At 36.3% G+C, this 21811-nt stretch overlaps 1 protein-coding gene across 1 annotated transcript in view; it reads right to left on the bottom strand.

Annotated features, from left to right (window-relative positions):
* Positions 1-21486, bottom strand: part of JAKMIP2 (janus kinase and microtubule interacting protein 2) — a 166218-nt gene extending 144732 nt beyond the window's left edge. Inside the window, exon 1 of the mRNA XM_027081692.1 lies at positions 21269-21486. The gene's annotated coding sequence lies outside the window, so the exon portion shown is untranslated. The remainder of the gene's footprint in view (positions 1-21268) is intronic.
* Positions 21487-21811: the final 325 nt, after the last annotated feature.

Here is a 21811-nt window from a genome sequence, read left to right as displayed (position 1 = left end):
GTTTGCTTTTACCATCTGTCCTAGGGTTCTCTGTTCGTTTTCTTTTGCTTTTTTAGCTGTTTGTTTCTTTTTTTATTTTATAAGTGTGTGTGTGTGTGTGTGTGTGTGTGTGTGTGTATGTTCCTTTGTGTGATGCTTCTTTGTTTAGTATTGCTATTACCATTTGGTTTGGGGTTGTATCTGTTCATTTTTATTTTTTCCTTCATTTTATTCTGAGCTGTGTGGCTGGCAGGATCTTGGTGCTCTGGCCGGGTGTCAGACCTGAGCCTCTGAGGTGGGAGAGCCGAGTCCAGGACACTAGACCACCAGAAATCTCCTGGCCCCGTGTAATATCAAGCAGCGACAGCTCCCCCAGAGATCTCCATCTCAACACTAAGACCCAGCTCCACCCAATGGCAAGCAAGCTACAGAGCTGGATGCCCCATGCCAAACAACAAGCAAGACAGGAACACAACCCCATCCATTAGCAGAGAGGCTGCCTAAAGTTATACTAAGTTCACAGACATGCCAAAACACACCACCGGACGTGGCCCTGCCCACCAGAAGGACAAGATCCAGCCCCATCCACCAGAACACAGGCACCAGTCCCCTATATGAGCCACTGTACCAACCTCACCCACTGGGGGCAGACACCAAATATAACAGGAACTATGAACCTGCAGCCTGTGAAAAGGTGACCCCAAACACAGTAAGTTAAACAAAATGAAAAAACAGAGAGCTATGCAGCAGATGAAGGAGCAAGGTAAAAACCCACCAGACCAAACAAAAGAAGAGGAAATAGGCAGTCTAACCTGAAAAAGAATTCAGAGTAATGACAGTAAAGACGATCCAAAATCTCAGAAATAGAATGGAGAAACTACAAGAAATGTTTAACAAGGACCTAGAAGAACTGCAGAGCAAAGAAACAATGACGAATAACACAATAAATGAAATTAAAAATACTCTAGAAGGAATCAATAGTAGAATAACTGAGGCAGCAGAACACATAAGTGACCTGGAAGATAAAATAGAGGAAATAACTGCCATAGAGCAGAATAAAGAAAAAAGAATGAAAAGAACTGAGGACAGGCTCAGAGACCTCTGGCACAACATTAAATGCACCAACATTCAAATTATAGGGGTCCCAGAAGAAGAAGAGAAAAAGAAAGGGACTGAGAAAATATTTGAAGAAATTGTAGTCGAAAACTTCCCTAACATGGGAAAGCAAATAGTTAATCAAGTCCAGGAAGCACAGAGAGTCCCATACAGGATAAGTCCAAGGAGAAGCACGCCAAGACACATATTAATCAAACTATCAAAAATTAAATACAAAGAAAAAATATTAAAAACAGCAAGGGAAAAACAACAAATAACATACAGGGGAATCCCCAAAGGTTAGCAGCTGATCTTTCAGCAGAAACTCTGCAAGCCAGAAGGGAGTCGCAGGACATACTTAAACTGATGAAACGGAAAAAACCTACAACGAAGATTACTCTACCCAGCAAGGATCTCATTCAGATTTGACGGAGAAATTAAAAGCTTTATAGACAAGCAAAAGCTAAGAGAATTCAGCACCACCAAACCAGCTTTACAACAAATGCTAAAGGAACTTCTCTAGGCAGGAAACACAAGAGAAGGAAAAGACCTACAATAACAAACCCAAAACAATTAAGAAAATGGTAATAGGAACATACATATCAATAATTACCTTAAATGTAAATGGACTAAATGCCCCAACGAAAAGACACAGGTTCACTGAATGGATACCAAAACAAGACATGTATATATGCTGTCTACAGGAGACCCACTTCACACGTAGGGACATATAGACTGAAAGTGAGGGGATGGACAAAGACATTCCATACAAATGGAAATCAAAAGAAAGCTGGAGTAGCAATACACATATCAGACAAAATAGACTTTAAAATAAAGACTATTACAAGAGACAAAGAAGGACACTACATAATGTTCAAGGGATCAATCCACGAAGAAGATATAACAATTGTAAATATTTATGCACCCAACACAGGAGCACCTCGATACATAAGGCAAATGCTAACAGCCGTAAAAGGGGAAATCGACAGTAACACAATCATAGTAGGGGACTTTAACACCCACTTTCACCAATGGACAGATCATCCAAAATGAAAATAAATAAGGAAACACAAGCTTTAAATGACATGTTAGACCAGGTGGACTTACTTGATATTTATGGGACATTCCATCCAAAAACAACAGAATACACTTTCTTCTCAAGTGCTCATGGAATATTCTCCAGGATAGATCATATGTTGGGTCACAAATCAAGCCTCAGTAAACTTATGAAAATTGAAATCATATCAAGTGTCTTTTCTGACCACAACACTATGAGAATAGATATCAATTACAAGAAAAAAACTAAAAAATACAAACACATGGAGGCTAAACAATACACTACTAAATAACCAAAAGATCACTGAAGAAATCAAAGAGGAAATAAAAAGATACCTAGAAACGAATGGCAATGAAAACACGATGACCCAAAACCTATGGGATGCAGCAAAAGCAGTTCTAAGAGGGAAGTTTATAGCAATACAATCCTACCTCAAGAAACAAGAAACATCTCAAATAAACAACCTAACCTACACCTAAAGCAATTAGAGAAAGAAGAACAAAAAACCCCCAAAGTTAGCAGAAGGAAAGAAATAACAAAGATCAGATCAGAAATAAATGAAAAAGAAATGAAGGAAACAATAGCAAAGATCAACAAAACTAAAAGCTGATTCTTTGAGAAGATAAACAAAATTCATAAACCATTAGCCAGACTCATCAAGAAAAAAAGGGAGAAGACTCAGATCAACAGAATTAGAAATGAAAAAAGAGAAGTAAAAACTGACACTGCAGAAATACAAAGGATCATGAGAGACTACTACAAGCAACTATATGCCAATAAAGTGGACAACCTGGAAGAAATGAACAAATTCTGAAAAACTACAACCGTCCAAGACTGAACCAGGAAGAAACAGAAAATATGAACAGGCAAATCAGAAGTAATGAAATTGAAACTGTGATTTAAAATCTTCCAACAAACAAAAGCCCAGGAACAGATGGCTTCACAGGACAATTCTATCAAACATTTAGAGAAGAGCTAACACTTATGCTTCTCAAACTCTTCCAAAATATAGCAGAGGGAGGAACACTCCCAAACGCATTCTACAAGGCCACCATCACCCTGATACCAAAACCAGATAAAGATGTCATAAAGAAAGAAAACTACAGGCCAATATCACTGATGAACATAGATGCAAAAATTCTCAACAAAATACTAGCAAACAGAATCCAACAGCACATTAAAAGGATTATACATCATGATCAACTGGGGTTGACCCCAGGAATGCAAGGATATTTCAATATACACAAATCAATCAATGTGATACACCATATTAACAAACTGAAGGATAAAAACCATATGATAATCTCAATATTTGCAGAAAAAAATTTCAACAAAATTCAACACCCATTTATAATAAAAACCCTCCAGAGAGTAGGCATAGAGGGAACTTACCTCAACATAGTAAAGGCCATATATGACAAACCCACAGCCAACGTTGCTCTCAGTGGTGAAAAACTAAAACCAATTCCTCTAAGATCAGGAACAAGACAAGGTTGTCCACTCACACCACTATTATTCAACATAGTTTTGGAAGTTTCAGGCACAGCAATCAGGGAAGAAAAAGAAGTAAAAAGAATCCAAATCGGAAAAGAAGAAGTAAAACTGTCACTGTTTGCAGATGACATGATACAATGCATAGAGAATCCTAAAGATGCTACCAGAAAACTCCTAGAGCTAATCAATGAATTTGGTAAAGTAGTAGGATATAAAATTAATGCACAGAAATCTCTTGCATTCCTATACACTAACAATGAAAGATCAGAAAAAGAATTAAGGAAACACTCCCATTTACCATTGCAACAAAAAGAATAAAATACCTAGCACTAAACCTACCTAAGGAAACAAAACACCTGCATGCAGAAAACTATAAGATACTGATGAAAGAAATCAAAGACGATACAAACAGATGGAGAGATACACCATGTTCTTGGATTGGAAGAATCAACATTGTGAAAATGACTATACTACCCAATGCAATCTACAGATTCAATGCAATCCCTATCAAACCACCCACGGCATTTTTCACAGAACTAGAACAAAAAAATTTACAAGTTTTATGGAAACACAAAAGATCCCGAAGAGCCAAAGCAATTTTGAGAAAGAAAAACAGAGTTGGAGGAATCAGGCTCCCTGACTTCAGACTATACTACAGAGCTATGGTAATCAGGACAGTATGGTATTGGCACAAAAACAGAAATATAGATCAATGGAACAGGATAGAAAACCCAGAGGTAAACCCACACACATATGGTCACCTTGTCTTTGATAAAGGAGGCAAGAATATACAATGGAGAAAAGACAGCATCTTCAGTAAGTGGTGCTGGGAAAACTGGACAGCTACATGTAAAAGAATGAAATTAGAACACTCCCTAACACCATACCCCAAAATAAACTCAAAATGGATTAAAGACCTAAATGTAAGGCCAGACACTATAAAACTCTTAGAGGAAAATATAGGCAGAATATTCTATGACATAAATCACAGCAAGATCCTTTTCAACACACCTCCTAGAGAAATGGAAATAAAAACAAAAATAAACAAATGGGACCTAATTAAACTTAAAAGCTTTTGCACAGCAGAGGAAACCATAAACAAGATGAAAAGACAACCCTCAGAATGGGAGAAAATAGTTGCAAATGAAATAATGGACAAAGGATTAATCTCCAAAACATACAAGCAGCTCATGCAACTCAATATCAAAAAAAACAAACAACCCAATCCAAAAACGGGCAGAAGACCTAAATAGACATTTCTCCAAAGAAGATATACAGATTTCTAACAAACACATGAAAGGATGCTCAACATCACTAATCATTAGAGAAATGGAAATCAAAACCACAATGAAGTATCACCTCACACTGGTTAGAATGGCCATCATCAAGAAATCTACAAACAATTAATGCTGGAGAGGGTGTGGAGAAAAGAGAACCCTTTGCACTGTTGGTGGGAATGTAAATTGATACAGCCACTATGGAGAACAATATGGAGGTCCCTTAAAAAACTACAAATAGAACTACCATATGACCCAGCAATCTCACTACTGGGCATATACCCTGAGAAAACCATAATTCAAAAAGAGTCATGTACCACAATGTTCATTGCTGCACTATTTACAATAGCCAGAACATGGAAGCAACCTAAGTGTCCATCGACAGATGAATGGATAAAGAAGATGTGGCATATATACACAATGGAATATTACTCAGCCATAAAAAGAAACGAAATTGAGTTATTTGTAGTGAGGTGGATGGACTTAGAGTCTGTTATACAGTGGAAAGTAAGTCAGAAAGAGAAAAACAAATACCATATGCCAACACATATATATGGAATCTAAAAAACGAAATCGTTCTGAAGAACCTAGGGGCAAGCCAGGAATAAAGACACAGACATAGAGAATGGACTTGAGGACATGGGGAGGGGGAAGGGCAAGCTGGGACGAAGTGAGAGAGTGACATTGACATATATACACTACCAAATGTAAAATAGATAGCTAGTGGGAAGCAGCTGCATCATACAGGGAGATCAGCTCCATGCTTTGTGACCACCTAGAGGGGTGGGATAGGGAGGGTGGGAGGGAGACGCAAGAGGGAGGAGATATGGGGATATATGTATACGTATAGCTGATTCACTTTGTTATACAGCAGAAAGTAACACAACGTTGTAAAGCAACTATACTCCAATAAAGATGTTTAAAAAATAAAAGAATGGATAGGACACCTGCTCGTGTCATACAGCTGGTTGGTGGCTGAACAAAGATTAAACCCAGGACTTCTGTATCCCAGTTTTGTGCTTTCACACTGTGTCACACAGGCTCACCCTTAAAAAAAATTACAGCCAGGATAAGTGAACTTGGGATCAAGACAAAAACTGTGGGAAGAATACTTGTCTAGTGAAGGGATGCTCTGATTTTACAAGAAACTCCACTGACCTGATATACAACAGTAAAACCTTTCCTGAGAAATGGGAGAGAATGAAAAGGACAATCCTGTATCCTTTCCTTGGATGTTTTTCTGTCAAGCACAGCTATATTCATACTTGGATTAAAATATCACACATATGGCAAGCTGGCTTCCCCAATGGGAAATCTAGAAAGTGACTTCCTGAATGCACAAGAGCAAATATTTTGTAGGACAGAGAATGCTCCTGCTTGGGGGTCTACTTCCACATGTTCATAATGTTGAGTGGAAACAGTCTTTGAATATAATCTAATACAGCCCCTTAAATAAACTAGGAAACCTCTTAATAATACCTCTGTCCATCAATCATTCACCTTGTGCTTGAACGTAAGCACTTATGGAGGACACAGGATCTGGGCTGAAGCCAAGAAAAAGTAAAGTCAATACTTTCATTTATTGGACTGACTAATTAGCCCTGCAGTATACCACATTCTATGCCTTTTTAGATGTATGGCTTAGATTTAGTGAACTTTTTGCCAAACTGAACGACACACACAGACATACACACACACACACACACACACACACACACACACACTTATACACAGTGAAAGAGAAAAATGACAAAAAGCTAATATTGCTTTATTACCTTGGGAAGCATTTATTAGGACACAGGACTGATGGAAAATGTGATGGACAGTCACAGAGTCAAAAACATATTTACAGCTGGAAGGGTCCTTCTTGTAGAAAACTAGCCCAAGACTTTCCTTTTACTTAAAAGGAAATAAAGAGTTTAAAAGATTTGCTAGGCTTTTACAGGTTTCTGCTTCAGTGGCATTTGACTACACAGAGAGAGAGGGTTTATAGATTATTTAATATAGAGGGTGGAGTACTGATAATCACAGCTCAAAAAGGAAAAACACCAAAATGAAGGCAGGTGGATCAGAATCAATACTCTCATTAAATACTCAGTTACCTTTCCCCCTCTGGACTTACGTTTTCCCTCACTTTCTGGGTTACCTTTTTATGTACTAAATACAGAAAAAATAATCATGAAAGAGTCCCTTGACTGTAACTGGAATCAATGTATCTAACACGTTTTCCAATACTTGCTGTGCATGTGGCCTCATTACATTCACATGCCAAGAAAGGTTCAAAGGGAAAAAAAAAACTGTAGGAAGCCATTCATAATTTCCTCGACAGGATTTAACAGCCATTCCTTACTCCAGTCTTACACTCTGTTTTCTAATACATCCCAAGTGATAAAACTTCAAGTATACTAAAATTCAGAGCACAGCAAACTATTCATGCTGCTAAGTGATTAATGTTTATGTTCTTCTGTTTTGCTTTATATTAAAAATTCACAGTCTGCATTATTCTCTGAAAAAGGGTTGGATTCCATATCACTATAACATTCCTTTATAACTCTAAGGCCAGGCAGGTTACAATGCCCCTCCCCCACTTTCAGGTGAGGAAACTCAATCTTTAATCATCATGAATTTACTCTATTTCTTCATTTATGAGCCTTGATGGATGTTTCTCAGTTTTCTTGTATAGATTTTCACATGTGTGATACCCAATTTGCAGATGTTCTTATGTTCTGATAAAGGTCTCTGTGTCTCTTGGCATAATTTTAGCGCCTAAATGCTTACTGCTTACTATACCTTTGGGATTGAGTCTTACTCATCTTTGTATGCTCCCCACTCTCTACTCCTCCACACATACACCTTAGAAGAACACATCGTAGGTGTCAGAATTATTTTTAAACATCATTTTCCTTTGCATTAAAATCAGGGCCACAAATTCGAAGAATACTAATTTGCATTTGGTTTGAAGACTATATTAAAGATCTAATTCAAAATGTTTAAATGTATCCCTAGTTTCTAATTGAACAGGTTCACCAGGTGATGTTATGAAGAGAAAAATCTAACTTTGGTTAGTAATTCACCTAAGAAATAAGATATTTGAATTATCTTACAACTCATCAATTAGATGGGTTTGGTCAGATAGTGTTAAAATATACGACCTAATGTACAGTATTACAATGTGTAACATAAATCAACAGGAAATAGTCACTAAAAAGTTGTTCACATCCTGTTTTTATTTCTCCAGTAAAGATCAAATACAATTCAGCTAAAATAAGACTCTATATCTTGATTGCAAATGTTAAGGTATTCTTTGTTTTTTGTGGGGTTTTTTTGAGTCTATGTCTTTGGTAGCTGAATGGGAAAGCCATACCATTACAATGTTTGCCAGGTTTTACTGTTAACTCTTGTTTATAGACCTGTTTCCTTTACTACTTATAAGCCTTTTGAGAATAAGGCCCTGATCTTTATCCCATATACCTAGTAATATAAAGACAAGTACTTAGGAAACATTCAGTAAATCATTTGTTAGCTGGTTGAACATTTCTGTCTTAGTTTCCTCAACTAAAGTTGTAAGAAGGGGGTACAACAGTACCTATGACCAAGGTGTTATGCTTATAAAGTGTTCAGAACTTCACAGGGCACGCAGCAGGTACTTATTCAGTACTGCTCCCCTGCACAACTCTGGGAAGTGTTATTCACAGTGCTCCCTGGGGCTGTGCAACTCCAGACCCCACCCTCAAAGCATGAACTTCCATTAGCATCATCATCATTACAACATCATCATTATTATTAGGCTCAAGAATAGAAAGATTTCACTTCATCTAAACTACAGAGAGGGCAGCGGAAGTGTAAACAGGTCCTTCATGATGGAGATTAAGTGCACCTACTTCTTAAAGGGAAAAAGGTGAGAATTTTGAAGAATTTTTGTGCATTTTTCTCTCTCATCATTTAATCCTTGTTTGAGGTCTTCCATGGAAATGAATTATGACTGAATCACACGATGTTAAGCTTGGAGTTTTGTCTGATTCTAACAAACACTGTGAACTAAAACCACTAGAGGCTGATGAAAGTAAGATGATGAATATCCAAGTGAAAATTAAAAAATTTAGTTTTTAAAGAAATTAATATTTTGGCACATAGAATGTCAATTACATCAGATATATCATTGGGTTTTCAAATCATTTTGTGAAAGGATCTTTTTTCTCAAAACTTTAGGAGGACATCCAGTGGGTATCTCTGTGTGTGTGTGTGTGTGTGTGTGTGTGTGTGTGTGTGTGTGTGCGCGCTTAGAGAGCCTGGACCCTATCCTCCCAGCCTTTCTCTTCTCTCTATGGCTTACCAGGGACACTGTGGTTATCTATGGAAACCAATTTGGAACCTCTGATCCAGAGAGAGCAAAACTTCCATCTTCCAGAAGCCCTACCGAGTCATGCAGATAGTTAAGCTATTTGGATTTGTGGATGACTTAGAAATTTTGATGACCAAATCGTTCTTTCAAAAATATTCACATTTGCTAAATAAATAAATTTTATTTTAGTAAATTTGAAAATCATAAAAAAAATCAATGAAGAAATTTCTCATAAAGTTACCACCCAGAATTAATTGCTGTTAATATTTTGATTTATACTTAATATATATATATATTCATGTAACTTTTTCCATTTTCACAAAATTGGGACTAAATTCCACCTTTTGATTTTTGACCTCTTTTTTTCTAACTTAAAAGACGTATCTTACATATTTTCCTAAGTCACTGAACCTTTTTCTACAACATACTGCTTAGAAAGCTTCATTACATTCTAAGGTTGGCATAGGTCACAATTTATCATATATACATGGAAAGGCAAATCAAGGTTTCAATCTTTTCTCACCCAAACCTACTCTTGTCAAAACTCCTGCTATTCACTATAAGCAAAAAATTGAAACAAAAGAATCTTAAAGTTGCATGAATTTAGAACCATGGAAACTATAAGAGCACAGAAACTGTGCTCTTCATAGCATCAAGTTTGGAATTTGTGCTGCTCAGTCTATTTTGCAATTGAGGATTTTTTTCCAGAAATGAAATTCCTGTAAAACTGCTCTCTGAATCTCTTTAGAAAAAAGAAAATATTCATAGCTTACAGAATTGTGGAAAACACAGCACAAAATGTTTTCTGGGGTTTTATTGCTTTAAAAAAGTAGGAAGGAAAACTAGGTAATTTTCTTTTATTAAAATATATTTAATACCTATTTAAATGTTTATTTTAAAAAGAGAATCCCAGATTACATTGTACAAATATATGTAACTCACAAATGATCTCCTAAGAGTTATTAAAACACAAAATCTCCAAATGGTTTATTTTAGGACTGGGATTTATTCAGCCCCTTATTTCCTTTCTTCACTGGGGAAACTATGGTTATGTGGACTTTGTTCTTGAATGTCAATTTTAACAGTGTTTCTATCCTTTACTTAGCAAGAATTGGGTCTTCATTAATATTTAATAATAATAATAACATTAAAAATATATTTGCCTTTCTCTTTATTTAATTTTGGGGAGCACAATCAAGTTTTCACTACAAGAGGGAAGTGGTTTAGCTCATTACTTAAGATGACTTTGGAGTCAGGCAGACTTGAGTTCAGAATCTAGTTCCATCTGTTATCAGTTAGATAATCTTCAGTAAGTATTAAATTGTTGTATGGTAATAAACCTTAGTTGAGCTATACATAAAATAGAGATGCTATGACCTTCTTCAAAGCGTGTTGGTGCATGTATGTAACAACTTTAGGGCAATGCTTGGCATCTAGGAAGGGTACTGAAACAAACATAAACCAACAATGCAACAACAATTAACATTAATGTCAAGTGTGTTTTGAAAGAAATTTCAAAGAGGTTTTTTTAACCTGAATTTGGTCCAAAAAGTAGATTAATGTGCCTCATAATCTCTATTTATTAATGTAAAGATTATTATATTTGGCTCATCAAATGAAACATCTATCTTTAGAGAAGAAAGATAGGATTGAATACTGATTCAAAACCATCCATGTCAACACACATGTTAATAGTTGAGGCCAATTAGCTAGAAGCCATCGTGGTCACATCACAAAAACAAAGACTTCTGCTGAAAACAGTGGTGCTATTGAAGTATTCCATCTAAGTGTTACATGTGTTAATATTCTATTTAAATTTGGCCCTTTCTCCTTGTAAAAACAGAAGTTCCTTTTGGACAGGGACCAGGGATAACAATTGGAAGTCTATGAATGCTTTCTATTTTGAGGAACTTCAATTAGGCTTTTGTGGTATTAGTGATGATGGTAATGATACACATGTAGGAACTATTTATTCATCCCCCCACCCTCCACAACCCCCATTAAAGGTTCTTGGTTTATTTAGTTGTGTCCATATACAGATACACATCCACCAATCATATGTGAAAGGAAGGACTTGGTGAGGATAACCAAGGGACCTAAATTCCCTTAGCACCTGAGTTAGGATTTAGAGTGAAGGTCAGATCATGTCATAATTCTCTGGCTCTGATTCACGTTACTGATGGATCATTCGGTTGTGTGGGGCCACATCTCATAGAACAAATAAATTCTGAAGTAAAGAAACCTCAATTTGAGTTGTATACTTTTCACTTAGTGATTAGGTGATGCTGGATACGGGTAGACAATCTGAACTTTAACCTGAGGTTGATTATAAATGATATAACATAAATTAACATAATGTAATATAATACAATATAACATAATATATAATATCTTCTCTACCTATATGCTTGTGAAATTTAAAGTATCAAAAGTCCTTTGTAACTTGTAAAATAAAGTATTGAACACATTAATTCCTGTGAAAAATGCCTTTGCTTACTAATTATGAAAGAAATAAAACAAATAATTGACGGTGCATAGAGGAAACACCTGAAGCTACAAATTGGTTGAAATGTAATTGTGATTGCCCCCAAATCAGATCAACAGCATTAAATTTCATACAGATAGTTCATTTTTATCAAATGCTCATCTGCTGGGTTAAATTCATTTCAGCTTCCATATTAATGAAACCTGAGTGTTTCTCTAAAGAACAAAAACCATGCTTAGCTGGGAAATAACATGGTATAGTGGAATGAAAATGGGCTAAACAGCAGTCAGAATTCCAACTGTCTCAAGAGCCAAAGAGTTAACGTGAATCCACTGGTGGGGAAGGGGCTTGGGGTGTTGATGTGGCACATGCTGAAGAACACAATACCCACCCAGAGGAATACCTATCACTCAACTCCAGATGTGTCTACCATGAAGAGATGTGGGCCTAGCGATGCCAGATTTTCTTATTTTCTAAGAGGAGGGAGATACTGAGATATTTTTTGAAATGTCAAAATTATAAAATTTTGGACAAAAGAGTGTTTTTTAAAATATTGTGCTGGAAACATATATTTTTGCTTACAAACACTTGACATATGTTTATAAACACTTCCCTGAGCTGGGTCCAGTCCACAAAGCTTCAGGTTTTAACCACTGTGCTATAAAATCAGATAGCTCTTACTTCAGTCTTTGCTCCAAACTCACTAACTGAATGGCTTTGGCTAAGAATTTAACTTACTCAACTTCATTTTCCTCTTGCAAAGTGGGAAGAACAATGCCTCTGTTTGTGAGGACTGAAAAAATGGACATGGGTGAAAACAGTATGAGAAATACATAAGAGGTACTCAAAGAATTTAGCTCTTTTTCTGGATAACTTTGAAAAGTAAGTTGTAAAAGTAAGTTTTCTTTTTATTCTTGTTATATTCAGACCATGTCAGATATTCCTGTTATTAAGAGGGTCAAGGCTGTCTCATTTGTTCCTGGAATAAATTGGTTTACTTGAATTATAAAGGAAACTCGATACTACGGATGTCCTCAATTCTTCTAAAGAATAGAGTCAGCATCAAGTCTGAAAAAAAATTTCAGATTGACCCAAGAGAGAGTGCTTCTTTGCAAAATGTCTCCTGAACAAAATGCTTTTCTACTATTTCATCAGCTACTCTCTGTCATAAAGATCCTTTCGTTAGAGAAACAGCATTTGAGGACATCAAGAATGTGGTTAGCAGTGGCACCACGTGAACTGAGAACAGATCAATTCTGCTTAGATTACAGTTGACTATACAGCCAAAGATCAAAGCAAGATGTTTCAAAGCAAGAAGATTATACAAAATAAATTTAGACAGTTAATGTTTTCAAGCCCTACAAATGTTAGTGAAAGTGCAGAAAGCAAATAGCCAGGGACTGGCTAGAAATATTAATCTTGTCTCTTTACTACCTTCCAGGGGTCTTGGCTAAGCCATTTAGGTTTGATTTCAAAAACTGTAAATAGAGTGAAAAGAGAAAAATATAAAATAATACACCACACTTAAAAGAGATTGGACAATGTGTGTAGCTAAACCTGTCCAGATGAGAGCATTCATGTGAACTGGGCATGTTTAAGCATGCATTTAGAGACTGGGCTCTTTTCAATCTATAGAGGAAAAAAACCTGAAGGTCTACAGTGGTAGAAGAATCAATTTCCCTTGTTGCAGGCTGATATTTTCCTCTCTGTTTCAGAGGGTGACACTGAACCCTGTGGAGCCTGGAATGTGGACAATCTAGCTAAGAAGAGAGCGAGATGGCTAAAATGCTCCTTCTATGTAAAATTAACTAGGAGTAAGGGGGTCCTTGTTAATTCGGTTTTTAAAAGCTAGGGTTTATTTTTAATGATTGCTAATGTTTCAGGCATCTAGCTCAAAATACTATAAATTCTAAACTTTGTAGGCACTTTTATTAAATGAAGTGCTTTTAAAATAAAACTAAGTCATAATTCAAATGTTCTCCTTACTACAACAAAGAATCATACATTCTCTGAAATACAAATTCCCCTTTATGGTTAATTAGCAACCACTTAAATTCCTACTTAAGAGATGCAGGAGACAAAGACTAAGCCTGTGGAGTAGGAGGAATTCCTTCCTGGGGTCTAGGTAACCCTAGCAGAGCAGACAACGGAGAAACTCCAGTAATTCCAGAGTTCCCATTTTCACAATCTGAATTATCTAGGAAATTCGTAAGAAGGCAAGTTTGGGATCTATACTATCTTCAAAACACTTAAGTCCCTTTCTCTGTCTCCTCAGTGCCAATTAGCAGAATTACCATCTTGAGAATTCATGTGAATTCAGTGTGTTTATTTTTAATATAAATTGGTTATTGTTATATATAAAATTATTGTCTTGCTATTCCTTTAATAGCTTGCTGGTAGAATGACACAATATTCTAGACTTTACAGACTGGGACTCATTTAAAATATTCTGTCTAGCTCTTTTCATCAGTATAATTGCATCTAAAAAAAAACATTTTTTGTTTTGGAAAATATGTTCAAATTAGGTATATCTGACCTATGAAGAGTTTACAGGCCTTAAATATGGGTCAGTAAGGACTAGAGAAGCCATTCATTTTTGGAAGGTACCTCTCCATGAATGCTTATTTTTGGAAGGTACCTCTCTCCAAGAAATGCTGCACAAGAAAGAGCCAGATAAGGCATGTGGGTGAGAAACACTTGCTTGGTTTACATTTTCATCGTGGTTATACTGGGTAGCATTTTCCAAGGAAACATTTCCAGTTTGGATCAGAAGGCAGGTTGACAATATCACCCTCTTTTCTGAAGCACATGCTCACAAGGCTTTTTTAGAGTCATAATGACCTCAGCAAAATTTCCTTCTTGAAAATAATACCAATGAATTGTTTTCTGACCAGACAGTGTCAGCTAAACTTAGCCAGATTTGGTTTTCCATCTATATTTTAACTGCAGTTGACTCTAGAATTTCAAGCAGTGCAGTGAGTGATCTTGATTTAGATGCCAAACAAAGACAGGGAACAAAGACTTTTTCCTCTTACTTAAATTTCAATGTATCAGCAGGTCAGGCACCTATAGAGATGGCTGTTCCCAATGATTTCAAGATATTTCTTTGTATTTGCCAAGCATACCCCTTCTCCTCCAGGTCACTCTTTTTATATTTGATTTCAAAACTTCCATGAAAGCAAGATTTTTCCTCAATTCATCTTCTGAGTAAGGTTATTGTCTCCATTACTGTTTCAGCCTCATTTTTGGATATAGATATGAAGGAATGATTTATTTATGATTAGAGAATTTAGTAAAGTGGATTTCTAGAATAGCAAAATAGCTTTGAGTGTGTATCATATAATTTGATGCTAATAATAATTAAATTACTAATTTATTTTAATAAGTTATAGTGAATCCAAAGGTATTCCCTTGTCTCATTATTTCTGACTTGCAATTCAGTTTTGAAAGGGAATAAATGAAGCCACAGAAATATTCACAGCCTTTCTTATTTATGTCATAGTATGTAGTGAACAATTTTTAACGACGGATTTTTTTAAATATTGTGATTTGTCATTTAAGAATTTGGCTTTCCTTTATGAACATCCTAAAATCCTGAGAATATCACATATGTGAATACAATCATTTTGTTTTCACAGCCAAAGTACAAGAATGAGAGTCACAGTCTGAAGACCTGCTAGAAAACAGAGGTCCTTCAGGGGAGCACCCATTTATTCGTTCAGTCAACCACTGTTTATTGAGCACATATGTAGTGCCAAGGCTTTCGTTATTAATTGACAGTTTCATTTTCTGCCCTCACAGAGTTTACAATCTAGTGAAGGGAAGGGAAGATCAAGTGAGCAAATAAATAGCTCTATAATTACAACTTTGATAAATGCTACAAAGGAAACAGAGGGTACGAAGAGTAATAGTGGAGATATACTTAAGGAAACCTCTTCAAGGAGTTATATTTAAAGCTCAAACTTAAAGTATAAGAAGAATCCAACCATTCATATTTTAAAAAGGGAAGAGTCAGATGACTGGGCTTTCATTTAAAAACTATATACCAGTTTAAGAAACATACAGATGCCAAAAATATATCTTAGTTTAGTCTGAGAAGTCATGTGACAGCTAAGGTATGTTGTTTAAATGTTTTTATGAAGAATTTAAGTTGGTCACTGAGGTTAAGACTACAGGATGCCACTGCTATACTGAGGAAGAATAACATGAATCTGGAAGAGATTTGTTTTTGTTTTTTTAATTGCCGCTCATGCATGTGCCTGGTGAAATTCCTAGCAATTCAAACAGGGATTTCACTGACTTGAGCTTAAAACTCATTCATTATCAGCAGACAAGAGATGACCGAGGTTAATTTAATACCCACTGTGAGATGCAGTGGCAGGTCAGAATAACAGATCTCCTATTTCCTGAAAATCATGCTTGACTCGCAGCTACTGAAAATCAAGCAGGAGCTACCTGTATTTAAAAGCAAAATGTGAAGACCCCAAAGTGGGGGAAAATATCTTGAGTCATCAAGAAAAATGCACACAGAGATTAAAAATTTACTAGAGACATATTTCATTGACATGGAAAGATGGCCACCTTATATAAAATAAAAAAACTATAAAACAATGCTTAGAGTATGGTCCCATTTATGAAATGGTGTATCTGAGTGTGTTTATACTGGCAGATAGAAAAAAATCTAGAAGGAAATATTTCAAAGTACTAACAGTAATTATTTCTTGATGGTAGGCTTATGGGGGATTTTCTTATACATTTCTGCTTTATCCTTTCTTTTCCAACAATTTGGATATATGTTTCAAATGTAAAATAAGAGAGCCTTTAAAAGAAAATTTAATTGTATTGGTGAATATTGATTTAAAGCAGAATGCCTTTAATATGACAGATGTCACTTGTACTGCAAGCTAATTAATTATAAAGGATACTTCACAAATGTGAAATGATAGTTCAGATGGCATGATTTACTCTTTGGCCAGTGCTGAATTACCAAACAGTTGGACAAAGTACGTGCCTACAGTGTTAGCAAAGAAAGGGAGACATCAAAAAACTACAATATTTTGGAGAAAAGTATTTGATTTTTGATACTTCAGAAAAGTATAAAAGTATTTGTCCAGGAAATATCAGAAAGTTGTTAAACTGATGTACACTTATTTATGAGTTAATATCATTTTAATTTTTAAGAACATGTAGGTAGAGAGATGCTTAGGACATACAGGTAGGAGGTATGGGCTAAGTTTCTTCAAGGTCCAGGACCTATAGAAATTAATTTGGTCCTAAGCACAGGAAAAAAAACTGTGCTACCCCCCAACTTTATGTCATTAAAAATAAAAATAATACTTAGGTATAAAATAAGTGCACATCAGTCCAACAAAGTTCCAAGTTTTCCCCAAATGCTTCATGCTTTTATGAAATATCATGAATCCCAGATTTTCTCCAAAATAATTTTTGTGTCTACCTTGTTTTTGGCTGATAACTGAAGAATGAATTTAATCTATGTGGCAATCCAATATGGTCAAAGAACAAATCATATCCAAATAAATGTCCAAATAAAAATGAACTACATTTAATGCAGAGTTTACTATATTTGATATTTTAAAATTCAAATCGGCAAGGTAATTTGCTAAATTTTCTAATACGGCAGATTTGAGCTCATGTGAGTTGGAATTAGGGCCCAACTAGGCTATTTACCAAACCCAAACTTGAACAAGTCTAATCTCCCGAGCCTCTTTCCACTAATGTAAAATAATTATGATGACACAAGCTTTACTGGCATGACAGAATTTTGGGGAATATAAGATGACAAAGAATGTAAAATGACTTTAAGAACTACAAAAGATTATATTAAGATAAGGTGTAATGATGGTGCTAATTACAACTATATTGTTTTCGTCATTAACTATTGCACATGTGTATAGCTTATATACCCCCCACAAGGAAATTCTACGTTCCTAGATATGCGAATTGTGCTAGTCATATAAGAGCTCTACAAATAGTTGTTTTTCAACTGATTAATTCATCATGTCTGAAAACACATTTTCACTTGGTAAAATAACATTTGGGATGTGCAAACAGGGGGAACTGTAACTGACCTCTCAGAGTAACACCCAAGTATACATCTAGTTTATTTATTTCAGTAAAAAACAATTGAGTAATTTATGTTAAAACTTCCAAGATAAATTTTGTTTTCTTTTTGGTTCCAACTATGGAAAACAAAGCATTAATCTTTTTATGAAACCATGAAAAATGTAGAAAACAGTTTTGACTCTCCAGCTATTTTCTAAGTTCCCCTGATGGAGACTTGAAGCATGTACATAAGACTGAAATATGTTCTGAAGTCACTTGAAGAAATAAGGAACATCCTATCACAAAGTGAGAAATTAGATAATATGTGTTTTATCCCAATTAAAACAAGTTTTACAAAAGTTTAAATGCCAGTGAAAATGTTTAATATTGCAATAAGAATGGCATTTTCAAGATAGTATTTGAGAAAAAGGTAATTAATTAATTTGCTTGTTGTTAAATAGCGCATTTAAATAATCAAATGTATGTATCTTCCATATATTTTGTTTTTTCTGACATCAAATTGATGGCTCTTGAACTATTGATATTTTGTATCTAGACCCCACTAAACCCCGTTTCATTTTTTAAAATTATCCATACAAAGGGAAAAATGTTAATATGGCTGTTAGGCACCACATTCCATAAAGTTGCTGAGAAAGGAGTCTTATGAAGAGGACAATGTTCAGGTCCCTGCATCCTGACAAGATAACATACACGTTTCTCCAAGCATACGGTCAACTGATTTCTTTAAAAATATTCAGATTCTGTAATTTAGAAGCCCATTACAACATGGAGTCTTACTGTTGCAGGTCTAGCAGTACCTGATGTTAAACAACTAAAGGACACTCTTAAATGGACAATTTACTCTAGAAAAAGCCAGTAAAGTTCTTGAGAAAGAATTTAGCCTGTTCAAAATAAATGCATGTCTATGGCATACTTTTGGAGGTTTTGAAGAAGGATGCACTGCCTTATCTGGTTATCCAGTTGACAGTTCAAATTTCCTATCAGGAAGTTTTACATTGTGTATTTCTAATCTTCATTCTTTCTAATGAAGTTGAAGCCCAGTGACCATATTTTAGGCTCCAAAAAATGTCAGTAAGCAATGTCCAGCTCTTTGAAGTAAATGATCATCATCTCTTAGTTTCACTTCTCCCAATAAAATAATCCTAATTTCCTTATCCTTTCTTAGAGGGTTCAACTTGTAGTCCTTTAAAAACAGTTCACTTTTCTGTGACCCCTCAGCAAAGGTCATATAATCGTCTCAAGTTGTAGGATCAAAAACTAGACCCTTATTTCCATCAGGGTCTGACCACACAGCTGAAACTCACTGCTGAGAGTCAGTTCTATGTCCATGACTCAGAGTGATTTGCCTCTGCTCAAACTGTACCAACTTCACCTATAAAACCACATCCCAATGAAAACTCGAAACAAAGGAAATAAAACAAAGCCCAAGGTAACTGTTTTCAGTGCATGAAATACAATGCAACTGCAACTACAACATGTCTTAATTTTTTAAAGCTTACTGAAATTTTAATTTTTGCCAGTCAAAAGTTATCATTAACGATTCAGGATGCAGAGTGTTATAAAATTTTTGTTATGACATACAAGCCCAGTACCCCTTTCCCTGCTCTACTTTATGTAGTTGTGATAATAAGGCCTATGGTAGCATGACTTGATGGAGCTGTGAATCTATATAATATATGACATGCCATGAGCACATTAAATCCATTCTTCCTATTAAGTTACTGAAGAGCCTTCCCATATATAAACCAAACCGGACATTTATTCTCGGAGAAGTTAAACTATAAACCTGATTCAAATACATGTAAAGATTGTAAATGAAGGGGAGCAGTGTGTAAAATAAAATGCAGGATTAGAACAAACGTTTTTTTTTACATTTAAAAAATGTTTGCCCTGACAATGATATTGTTAGAGAAGAGAGAGATGGATAAAAAATAGTCCATATGATAAATGTAATGTTACTAACACAGTTTTACCTGCAAGGATTTTTCTGGCTTTAATTCAATGAAATTTCTCTTATCCTGGGTGGTAATGGAGCCCTGTACCCTACTCATCTCAGGCGTCCTTAGTATCCTGAGTTGCCTTAAAGCTGTGACATAATAAAAGGTCAAGCAGATCACACTAAGCATTTGTAAACTACAATAGCCCCCCATTTTGCCTGCAAGCCACACATTCTCACCCTAAGCTTTGCTCACTCTCTTGTTTCATTTCATTGTATAAGCAGGTTAATTTGGAGATGGCTAAGGTACTTGGGAACACCTAGATTTTCAAAACAGTCCCACTTTCCTACTTAACCACCTAAAGAAGTAGACCCATAACACAACATTTGAGGGAACTGTAAAATGGTGTCTGGATACTGAAGGAATAAGCAGCACTATTAAAAAAATGAATGCATTTCACCTTCCAACTCATCTGTGCTTCCTGGGACACAGGTACAAACATGAAACGCTTGGGGTAGAATTTCAAGAAAACTGATTTGTTTCAACATTCATTTGGCAAGATGCTAGACACAAAATAATACCACAAGCCACCTCCCTTTCCTATCATTGTAAATTCAGGGCTCTCAAATCACCCCCCACAAACCCAATTAAAAATAAAGAAAAGAGGCAGGCTATGAATTCACATCCAGTGCTATGATACAGATTGTCCTAATTGGTCACAATGAAACTAAGGGACAATAACAAGAATAAATCTTGCATTAATCCAAATGAAGCCAATGAATAATAATACAAACCAGAAGCACAGTTTCAAAAATATGCAATTACCTCCAAGCATGCAAGGTCATTTGTAACCCATAAAAATGATTGCAAAGCACACTCTGCATATAAATATGTTTCATAAATGCTAAGTAACGTGTATGTATCATATGCATATCCATAGGGTATCCATTTGTATGTTCACAATCAAATCTATGTACTAAAAATGAAACTCTATCTGGCAAATGGTTTCTCAGCAAGAGTACATCGGAATATGAAATAAAATGCTAAATTCTGGGGCTACCTTTTCTTAGCAATGAGGGAAATAAGCAAAATCACCTTATAATTAGGCCGGAAAGCTTAGGAAGCACCAAATGTGTTTTTGAGGAAGGCCCAACCCTGTATGTGAGAGCCGCAAATTAAATGATTCCCTTCAATAACATCCATTTCTTGTCAGCTCTTTTTCCACCCCCTGATTCTGTTGCTAAGCTTGGAAGGAAAGGAACCAAGTGGCTCAGTCTGCATTCTGAGCCAGTTCAGGATAAAATCACAACACCATTTTTTTTTTTTTTTTAACACAAGCAGATGCTTTCTTACTTCTCTCTTCCTGGCAACCTTCCTCTCTCCCATCCCCATCACTGTCTCCACATCTTCCTCTCCTTCTCTGAGGGAGTCATTGTTCAAGTGCAGGCCACAAATGTATACACAGGTCATTTAATAGCCAGCTAAACCAAGAAGATAACCCCGCTCTCTGCTACTTACCATGCTGAGACGCGGAGAAGCTGTTGAAAGGAGGGAGAGATGCAAACTGAATCCATTTTCCTTGTGACCGAGTCAGATGCAGCCTCCGAACCGAACATCAGCAGCGGCTGCTGGGATTTTTTTCCTTCACTCTCTGGTTGGCGACGGTGCGAATAGGAACCACCCTTCCAGCCTCACTAGAGTATCAGCAGTCGAGGCGGCAGAAGCAGCAGCATCACCACAAGGCCTCCTCCCTCTCGGAGGATGGGGTGAGCTCAGAAGCAGCCAGGAACTTGCAGATACCTCCTCTGGCTCCTCCTCTCCTGCCCCCTCCTCCAAAGCCCCACCCCTGCTGCGGTAGAGGCTGCCAGCCCTGGCTGCTGCTGGTTGTCATGGCAACGACCAATGGTAAGCCACCAGACTAAGAGGGAGGCGAGATGGGTGAAAGGAGCTGCAGGGGTTGGAGGGGAGTGAATTTGCGCTGCTGCTCTCTGGGATGCTCTTGGTCTCTCCTACCCTGGACTCCAGGTCTTTAAAAATGGGGTAAGGGTGTATAGCCATGGG

The sequence above is a fragment of the Aethalodelphis obliquidens genome, unplaced genomic scaffold (genome assembly GCF_003676395.1).
Source record: "Aethalodelphis obliquidens isolate GAN/ISIS:26980383/991018 unplaced genomic scaffold, ASM367639v1 scaffold45, whole genome shotgun sequence".
Taxonomy (NCBI): Eukaryota; Metazoa; Chordata; class Mammalia; order Artiodactyla; family Delphinidae; genus Aethalodelphis; species Aethalodelphis obliquidens.
The sequence above is the reverse complement of the archived record's forward strand: the minus strand, read 5'-3'. Positions and strand labels throughout refer to the sequence as shown.